Here is a 10,523-nt window from a genome sequence, read left to right on the forward strand (position 1 = left end):
AACAGAATGTCTGAAGGTGGGCCATTGCTGATGATGGATCAGAAGCTCAAAACTTCCAGGGCCAGCAATCAGGCTTGTGACATTTCCCTGGAGTTTTCCAGAAGGCTGCCGCCAGTTCAAGCCATGACATCCACATCCCAGACAGACGACGAGGAAGGAGGAGAGCCAATCACCTCTGTCCCTTTCATCGGGAGAGCAGACCTGTCCCAGCAAGTACATCACACAACCAGATTCTCCTCGAATCTCAGAAATGGGACCTGTGCGAGGGTATTGGGAAAATGGAAAGCCAGATTGCTGTGATTGGCTTAGACCAAGAAATGATTCCTTTCTGGTCTGGTCTAATACCCCTCCAGATGAAATGGAATTCCATTAGCAGGAAAACACACAGGAAATGAATGATGTGAGTGTCACAAGCCTTGTTAAAAACACTTGGGAGGGGCGCCTGGGTGGCTCAGTTGGTTAAGCGACTGCCTTCGGCTCAGGTCATGATCCTGGAGTCCCGGGATCGAGTCCCGCATCGGGCTCCCTGCTCGGCAGGGAGTCTGCTTCTCCCTCTGACCCTCCCCCCTCTCATGCTCTCTCTATCTCAGTCTCTCTCTCAAATAAATAAATAAAATCTTTAAAAAAAAAAAAACTGTTTAAAAAAAAAACACTTGGGAAATGCAGAGGAGCAAGAAAAAGAAGTGATCAATAACATTTATAATATATAGGTGTAACTTATAAAACTAGAATTAAGCAATAGAGTATGTTGTATTAATCTTGTAATGCCTTCTTTTTTCCTTTAAAAATCAGCCACAAAGCTATCAAGTTAGATATTTTTTTGCTCTGTGGTTTATTTCCACATCATCGCACACGATTCTTCTGCTTTCATTGTTAATGGCGACAGTATGTTTTGGGGCATGCGTGAGCCAATTCTTTGCTGAAGACATGAAGATTTCACATGATTTCTCTCCATTGTAAATCGCACTGCTGTGAAGATCCTCCAGTCAGTCTTCAAATTTCAGAATTATTTCCTTAGAGCAAAATATTTGAGGTTTTCGAATAAAAGATAGGCAAAATTTTACCATTTTTATGCAGATCTCAAGTGTATCCTCCATGAAGATTGTACCAATTTTCACTACCCCTTGCTCATGGTTAAGCACGTCCTCAACCACAGATCTCATTGTTAAAAGAAATTTGCCAGTATGATAATTAAAAATGTATCAGGTCATTGTTTTCATTTGTATTTCTTGTATTACCAGTCAGGTTGAATTTTTTTTAAATGTTTATTGCCTAGTTTTCTGTAATTGCTCATTTGTATCTTCTAAATTTTCTCTTGGTGCTGGTGATTCACACTTGAGTAGGAAATGGACATAAAGTAAATTAAGGTTGTTCATTATTTCCCAGATAATCACTATTACTCACCAGTCATGCAAGCTCATGTGGGTTATATATTCCTTTCCATCTTTCTCTTTCTCTCTCTGTCTCTCCATCCCTCTGTCTCTCTCTTTCTGTCTCTCTGTCTCTCTCTCTTTCTCTATCTCTCTGTCTCTATCTTTCTCTCTCTGTATCTCTCTTTCTCTATCTCTCTGTCTCTATCTTTCTCTGTCTCTCTGTCTCTATCTCTCTCTTTCTCTCTCTGTCTCTATCTTTCTCTGTCTCTCTCTTTATCTCTCTGTCTCTTTCTCTATCTCTCTGTCTCTATCTCTATCTTTCTCTGTCTCTCTGTCTCTTTTTCTGTCTCTGTCTCTCTGTTTCTCTGTTTCTCTGTCTCTCTCTGTTTTCTATCTCTCTGTGTCTCTCTGTCTCTCTCTCTCATGTCTGACATCTATCTACTTGTGATTATTTCCTTTGGATAAATACCCAAAAGTCAGATTTCTGAGTTCGTAGATAACAAAAATGTATAGGTTTTAAGTAATAATAGTTAAATTGTTCCCTGAAATGTGGTACAAATACATCAAATTCATACCTCCTCATGAGCCCTACAGTAATACTATTTTTTTTAATATTTGCTGGTTGGAGAGGCAAGCTTGTAAGTTTTCTCTGTGATCATTATCTTCCTTTGGTATTCCCAATGTTGGCTATTTGGAACCTCTTTTCTCTTTTTTCTTAGTAAGACCTGATCAGGGCTGATCTAGTTCCTTGTTTTTCTTCCACAGACAGATCTTTGACATTTGTTAATTGTAGCATTTTTCTATTTTTAATTCACCATTTTACTTTTATTCCTATTAAGTCCTTACCCTTGTTGTCCTGTTTCTTTTGCTGTTTGTTTCTTAGCTTTTTGAGTTGAATTCATAGTTAATTCTGCCTTACTCTGCTTTACACACAATTGAATTCTTTTAAGGATATAAATTATCCTCAGGGCACGACTTTGTCAATCCCCCTTTCTTTTGTTTTCTTCAAGCTGAAAATAACTTTTTGAAACAAGTGACACTTTAATAATATTAGAAATTTTAAAGAAGACAGAAAAGTACAAAAAAACCCACAGAAAATCATTTGAAAGTCCACAGTTCAGAGTTAACTATTGTTAACATTTGGGGGAACATCTTTCCAGAAATTTGTTTTATAAATGTATATAAAAATTTTGTGCAAATGGTGTCCTACCATACTTTTAACAATATACTGTATAATGAAAATGTTTTTCTCTTAATGAATGTAACACACATAATAGCTTTCAATGAGTCCATTGAATAAGTATATTATCGGGGCACCCACGTGGCTCTAACTCTTGATTGAGTGTAACTCTTAATTTCAGCTCAGGTCATGATCTCAGAGTTGTGAGATTGAGCCCCATGTCTTGCTCCATGCTCAGCAGGGAGTCTATTTGGAATTCTCTCTCCCTTTCCCTCTGCCCCCACCCCTCTCAAATAAATAAAAATAAATCTTAAAAAATAAATATATTATCATTTATTTAAACAACCTACACATGTACATTACAAGTTATTTCTAATTTTTCACCATGATAAACAACTATCATACCTTAGTACATTTGCCCAGTTATCCTCTTAAATACCTACAAAAGAAATAGCTGAGTGAATATGGGGAAAATATTAAACATTTTAATAAATATTTCTAGACAGTCTTCTAGAAAGATTATAAAAATTTACACTCCCCCAGCAGAGCACGAGACTAACCATTGTCTTATACCCTCATAAGTTCTGGATAGCATTAATCTTTTTAATCCCTAACAATCTGATAAGAAAAAATATATATTTTTTCATTTCTTCAGTTACTAATCATGTTGATTCACTTCTGTTTATCAGTTTGTGGTGTGCGTGTGTGTGAGTTGATTGCTGATATCCTTTCCCATTTTTCTATTTGACTTATTAATTTTTGAAGTTTTCTCCATATTTTATGCTTATGTTCTTAATCTGTCATACATATTACAAATATTTTCCAGTGTTTTTTTTTTATTTTAGTTTTATTGTGTTACTTGTGTCATAAATGAGTTTTTAATTTTTAAAATGTCTAAATCTATCTTTATTTTCCTTTAAATGTCTTGCCTTTAAGGCATCATGCTTAGAATGATCTGACCTGAAGATGATGAAAACCCAGCCTTGGGGCTCCTGGGTGGCTCCGTCAGTTAAGCATCTGCCTTTGGCTCAGGTCACGGTCCCAGAGTCCTGGGCTCCCTGCTCAGTGGGGAGCCTGTTTCTCCCTCTCTCTCTGCCCCTCCCCCTGCTTGTGCTCACACTCTCTCTCTTTCAGATAAATAAATAAAATCTTTAAAAAAAAAAAAACAGGCTTCTACTGATGCTTTTTGGGTTTGGTGTTTCACAGTTAGATGTTTGCTCTTTCAGATTAACTTTAGAATCATCCTAGATTCTAAAGATTATATTTTTTATCAAATAGTGTTTTTTTTCCTAATCATTAGGACTCTACTGAACAATCTTCTTATTGCTGAAAACAAATGTAAGCTCCATATTTCCAGGGGAAAAGCTTCTGTTCTTTCTTAGACTCATCAGCCACAGTCTGGTGTAGAACCATACCGCAGACCTCCACAGGGAAGCCTATACGCCTCCGGGCTCACTCTGTGCAGTGGGTTGAGTTGGGTCTCCCCACTCCCCAATATTCATATGTTGATGCCTAACCCCCAATGTGATGGTATTTGGAGGTGGGCCTTTGGGAAGTAGTTACTGTAAGGTGAGGTCATGAGGACAGAGCCTTCATGATGGGATCAGTGCCCTTATAAGAAGAGACAGACCTTGCTTCCTCTCTCTCCACCATATCAGGACACAGCAAGAGGATAAGGGGCCCTCACCAGGAACCGAATCAGCCAGCACCCTGGTCTTGGTCTCAGACTCCAGAACTGTGAGAAATCAATGTTTGTGTTTGAGCCGCACAATCTCTATGGTATCTTTTTACGGCAGCCCAAGAAAAGACAATCTACACAAACTTGGCCATAAGCTTTCTGAGTTCAGTCCTCTGAGTCTGTTCATTGATGATTCTCTCCCCACAGTGCTCATAGTTATTTCTTTGGATGAGATTCCTAGGAGAACAAGAGCTATTTTCTGACTATAACTCCTAGAGTCTTTTTTATTTCCTCAGGTCTGTGCTATAAGCATGGAAACACTTAGCAAGATTGGTTGGATTACCCACCCGGTGATGGCAATAAGCCTCCTAGGGGACATTATACTTCAAAGCAACCGTCATCGGGTACCATCATGGCACATGGCTTCCTAAGCAGTGAGACCCTCCTGAAACCCCTCAAAACTTTGGGCATCAGCCTATGTAAAGCAGTAATATTGATTCAAGTTGGTACCCAGTGAGGACTCATAGATTTATGTGTGTGTGTGTAAGTGTAAAGTACAGATGTGCGTGTGCGTGTGCGTGCGTGTGTATACGCTCACACTATATATGTGCATATATACATTTCTATATCGTGTGTCATCACAAAGGCTCTGGCATCAACACTAAACACCTCAGTGGAAATTTGGGACCAGACTCTAAGGCACTTTTACCTCTCAAAACTTATCTCTAGGGCGCCTGGGAGGCTCAGGCGTTAAGCGACTACCTTCGGCTCAGGTCATGATCCTGGAGTCCCGGGATCGAGTCCCGCATCGGGCTCCCTGCTCGGCGGGGAGCCTGCTTCTCCCTCTGACCCTCCCCCTTCTCATGCTCTCTCTGTCTCATTCTTTCTCTCCCAAATAAATAAATAAAATCTTTAAAAAAAAAACCAAAAAACTTATCTCTAACTGTGAGCTCAAAGGTATTGTCACCTGGGAAGCAACTCGGGAAAATATTTTGGAAAACTGGCATCTTCACATCTAATGGTGTGCTGGTAAAGACAACTGGTTTTCTGCTGGGAAAATGGGTGTATATATTTATAAATATATGCAGGTATAGATGTACATATGCACATATATATAGACACACATATAAAAGTTTATTCTAAACCTGATTAATACAAATGACATGGAGTAAGCTATTTGCAAATAATAATAAAACATACAATATTTTTTGTAAATTCCATACAATCAGTTGGTTTTCATAGAATGGTTTCATTGATCTTTTTATGTTGTGTTAATCCCCATACATTACATCATTAGTTTTAGATGAAGTGTTCCATGATTCATTGTTTGTGCATAACACCCAGTGCTCCATGCAGAATGTGCCCTCCTCAATACCCACCACCAGGCTAACCCATCCTCCCATCCCCTTCCCCTCTAGAACCCTGTTTGTTTTTCAGAGTCCATCGTCTCTCATGGTTCGCCTACCCCTCCGATATCCCCCCCTTCATTCTTCCCCTCCTGCTATCTTTTTCTTCTTTTTTTTTTAACAGATAATGTATTATTTGTTTGGTTTCATTGATTTTTTAACAAACTCTTATATCCCCAGTCAGTCTATGAATGCAAGTCAACCACGATTTCACAAATGGAGCTGTGTCCCAGTCCACCAAGTCCTTCCCCCCAAAATGTACTACCATCCCGTCACATACGTGATCTACTGTTCAACTATTTCTCACCCCATACAAATTACATTCATGAAACAGAAACCTGTTGCAGTTTCCACACTAACTTTAAGTTTGGTCTGCAGTATTATAATTTTCCTCCATTGTGTATGTAATATACATAATTTCCTCCGTATGATTTCTTAAGTGTAGACCATCTTAAATGAAGCCTGCCAGTCAGGTTGTGTAGATCCTTGCACCGTGGCCAATTCTAAGGGGCCATCAGGCTGTCACTGAGTGCAGGGTTGGGAAGAGAGACAAACCCTTATATAGTATTCCCACCGTACAGACACAGCAGAGCTGAAGAACCTCACAAGCACGGATAGTAGTAAAAGGTATTAAACAATTAGGAAGGGATGAATCTTGAGTATTTATCACCTTTGCTTTTAATGGAATTTAATTGTAAGTTTATGTATTAATTTTTAATAACAGTTGTGTTTGACAAAGGCTCGGAAAATGCTAGGAAATGCAACAACCAGTTCTTGTGAGCTGGACTCCAGAACCGCTGCCCCACATCCTTGCGATCGGGGAACCGCTGGGCTGGACGAGGCCTTGGTCATGACACGCTGTCCGCTCACAGTCTGTGTGGATGGAGAAACGGCAGCCTTAGGGTTACCCGAGAGCAGAGCTAGTGCCCATCAGAGACACCCTCCGGTTCCCAGCAACGCAAAACCTCAGGCCTCTCCCAGACCTGCCGACTCAGGAAAATACAATCTCCAGGTGATTCCTAAGCACAGGAAGGTTGGAAGCATGCTGAGTTACCGGGGTCCTACCCCCAGAAGTTGTCTAACTGAATGGAGGAGAGCCCGAGCATCGTGATGGTTTTAAAAGATCTGCGGGTGACTTAATGCAGAACCCGGACTAAGACGCTCGGGTACACCGCATTCCCTCCATGACGCCCCAGCCACAACGTCACTGTGGACGTCCGAGGCTCTGATGCCAAGTCTTTCTGAGAAGCAGGGAGAAGGTGGCTGCGCCTGGAGGTGATGCAGGATGGTGGCCCGGGGGGCTGGAAGTGGGTGCACCCACAGCTCCCGACCCCGCCCACGTTTTTCCCGACAGAAGGAGTGAGGACCCCCCTGGTCGTCATGAGCACCATCCCGTCCTTCGGGAAAGTGGAAGCGATGGGAAAACCAGCAGAGGCAGGGAGCTCGCTGTTTTCATTTTGTGCCCAACTCCTGCGGCCACCTCTGTTCTGCTCTTGATCACCTCGCTCTGAAGAGCTTGTCTTGAAAGTGTCCTTGTAACACGAGGCCACAGCATTGTGATCCCCGGCTTCCTCCCCACCCCACTCTGAAGCCTCCTGCGGAAACTGTTTTCATCTTTTCAGATTTGAAGTACTTTACAAAAATACTCAGCAAATATTTCAGCAAAACGAATGTCCCTAAATAGGCGCTCTATCCAGTGTAAGTCATGATCACCAGCGTTCCTCTGAAGAGCCCAAAATAGAGCGCGCGCCGCAGTTCCTCCGAGGAGCGTCCTGGTTTAGCTAACCTAGTTAGAAGCTGTCTGGTGGTTCTTGGTCTCAAAACCCTTCTCAGCCCCTGGAGGAGCTTCCCCACGTGCAGGGTTCCGGGATGGGGGCCCCGGCGACATGTTCGTGGAGACCCCGGGGAGCAGCATGTGGATTGCCTGTGCCAGGGGCGGCCCCCAAGCAGAGGCCCCTTCAGAGCCCCTCCACGACGTTTCCCTGGGGCTGCGTCCCTGCCGTGGGGGGGGGCAGGCAGCCTGCGCCCCTTTCCTCCCAGGCCCCTTGTCTGGCTCTGGCATCCTGTCACTGCCTTCAGGCCAACGGATACGGAGGGAAGTCCCTGCGTCTTAACCTGGTTCCTGCCGTGATCCAGGAGAGCAGGGGCGGCGCTGCGTCTGGGGTGGAGAGAGCACACCTGTACCAGAGGGACGGCTGACCCTGTCACCCTAAAGGCCGCAGTGGGCGAAGACAGCGGCATTAACGTCTGTGGGTGCCTGTGGTGGCGCCCGGCTCGGCCCCATTTGTCAGCACTTCCTGGTTCAGCACGGAAAAGGCCCGTGTCCCAAAAACCCTCTGGGTCCTGGGCAAAGCGGCAGCCCGAAGCCCCCTCTCCTATGATCTGGAAAAGGAGCCTCGGCTGAGTGTCATGATGGAATTTTATAAAATCTAAAATTAAAACAGATAAGCAAACAGAGCTTACATGTACATGAGTCAGATGGGGACAGCCACTAACCAAACCCCCGTCTTAGGGAGAGACAGGGTAGATCCCGCGGCAGTTTCCCGGCCTCCGGAGCTAAGACGAGGGGCCCCACCCAGAGCAGTGGGCTGCCGAGGGCACTGGGGAGCTGAGGCGAGCCCCAGCTGGGCCAGCCCGAGGGGGAGTCGCGTGGGAGTCAGAAGAGGGGCCGAGCCGCGGTCATGAGGAGACCCCCGCAGCCAGCCTGCCCTCTGTCCCGCCCCGGGGCCACCCAGCAGGCAGGACGGGACCGAGGCCCCAGGCAGCTACCAGCTGCTCCAGGAGCAGACACTCTTTAATGGACCAAGGGAAAAGAAAGCTGTTAAAGCATGTTTTTCTTTATTATAAAAGGAAGACACTTATAGTGAGGAAATGTGGAAAGTACAGGAGTGTATAAAGAAGAAAGTTAAAGCCTCGCTTGCCGCCAGCACCTTGAACAAAGCACCTACATCTGTAATATCACCACACGTTTCTTTCCTGCGCTCCAGTCCCAGCCCTGTTGTGTGTTTTTGTTTTTTTTTTAAAGAGTCTATTTATTTATTTGACAGAGAGAGACACAGCGAGAGAGGAAACACAAGCAGGGGGAGTGGGAGAGAGAGAAGCAGGCTCCCCGCAGAGCAGGGAGCCCGATGCGGGGCTCAATCCCAGGACCCTGGGATCATGACCTGAGCCGAAGGCAGACGCTTAACGACTGAGCCACCCAGGGGCCCCCTTTTTTTTTTTTTTTTTTTTTTAAAGATTTTACCTGTTGTGTGTTTTGAAAATCACTTTTCAAGATTAATTGAAAGCAACTGAGATCTTCCCTGGAGAACCTCAAAGAAAATCGAAGGGAATCCAATTTACAATCCGTACAAGCACTTCTTAAACATTCCCTTCCCGTTCCCAGTCTCTGGACACCAGCACGCCTGCAGCTCTCTGGGTCCCCCCCCCCCGCCAGCCATGGCCAGCAGTCTGTCAACCCCGACACCACGGTGTCCCCGAGTCTCTCCTCCTCGTCTGAGAGCTTCTGCTCCCTTCCCAGTATTAAATTAGGTGGACTTGCTTCACTCCGTGCAGTTCTTCCTTTCTTTCTACCCATTTGCCCAGTTCTCCGGGGAGAGTCTGGGCTGGCAGACCCCTTCCTTCCCCTAGAGGTTGGAGGAGGGGAAGGCAGAATATTCTCTCACGTTCAAGGGGAGGAACAATAAAAGTATCATGAAATATGCAAATGCCTGTCACATAACACCTTTTAGGAAAAAAAACTAAATATTTTACATACATTTTTTTACAAAACTGCAATTATATTACAGGTGCAATTTTATTTTTATTTTATTTATTTGTATTTTTAAAGATTTTATTTTTAAGTAATCTATACACCCAGTGTGGGGCTCAAACGTACATCCAGGAGATCAAGAGTCACACTCTCCACCCACTGAGCCAGCCAGGTGCCCCTGAAGGTGCAATTTTATATTGTAATCTGTTACCTTTACATAATATTCATTCACTCATTCATTCGGCAAATAGCTATTGTGGGCTTATTATGTGCCAGACCTTGTCACTAGGGAAACAACAATGAGAAAAAAAGGAAAGCAGACAAAAATTCATGCTCTCATGAAGCATAGTCAAGTGGTAAGAAATAAATGCAAATATAAAAGGAAGCAAATTGTATGTTATGCTGAAAGGTCATGGATACTCTGTATTTTTTTAAGCCAAGTGGAAGTGGGTCAGGAAAGCTGTTTACTTCTCAGTGACGCGATGTTTGAGCAAAGGCTTGGCTGAGAAGGGCTGAGGCATGCAGGCTGCGGGGGAGGGGATGGGGGGGCGTCCTGTGCACCACAGGACCTTAGCAGCATCCCTGGCCCGTCCCCACCAGATGCCAGCCGCACCCCCTCCCCAGTTGTGACAACCAGTAATGTCTCCAGACCTTGCCAAGCCTCCCATGGATGCAGACGTGCCCCCAGATATAACCACTGTCCTGGGCGCTCTCATCCAGGGATGCACTTACAGTCACGCGAACTCCGCCCCAGACCGACTAAACGGGGGTCTCTGGGCTCTGGGGCCTGAGCGGTGCGCCACCTGTGAATGTCAAGCTCCTCCGGAGTTTTCTAAAGTCGGCCTCGGTTGAGGGCCCTTGCCTTCAGCCAGGGGTCCCGACGCTGGGCCGTGCGTCAGAATCCCGGCACAGTCGGGCCCACCCCCAGAGACCCTGATCCAGGAAGTGTCTCCGAGGCCTGAGAACTTGCCTTTCTACCGTGTTCCTGGGGGAGGCTGGTGCAGGGACCACCCTTGGAGTGATGCTCAAACTCTGATGTGCTCAGGAAGAAGCTGGGTGCTTACTGAGAACGTCATTTTGCACCCAAAACACTTGGACTCTGTATCCTGTTCAAGGCCCCGGGCTGATGTTCTGA

Source organism: Mirounga leonina, unplaced genomic scaffold (assembly GCF_011800145.1).
Source record: "Mirounga leonina isolate KUSES-001 unplaced genomic scaffold, KU_Mleo_1.0 Mir_178, whole genome shotgun sequence".
Taxonomy (NCBI): domain Eukaryota; kingdom Metazoa; phylum Chordata; class Mammalia; order Carnivora; family Phocidae; genus Mirounga; species Mirounga leonina.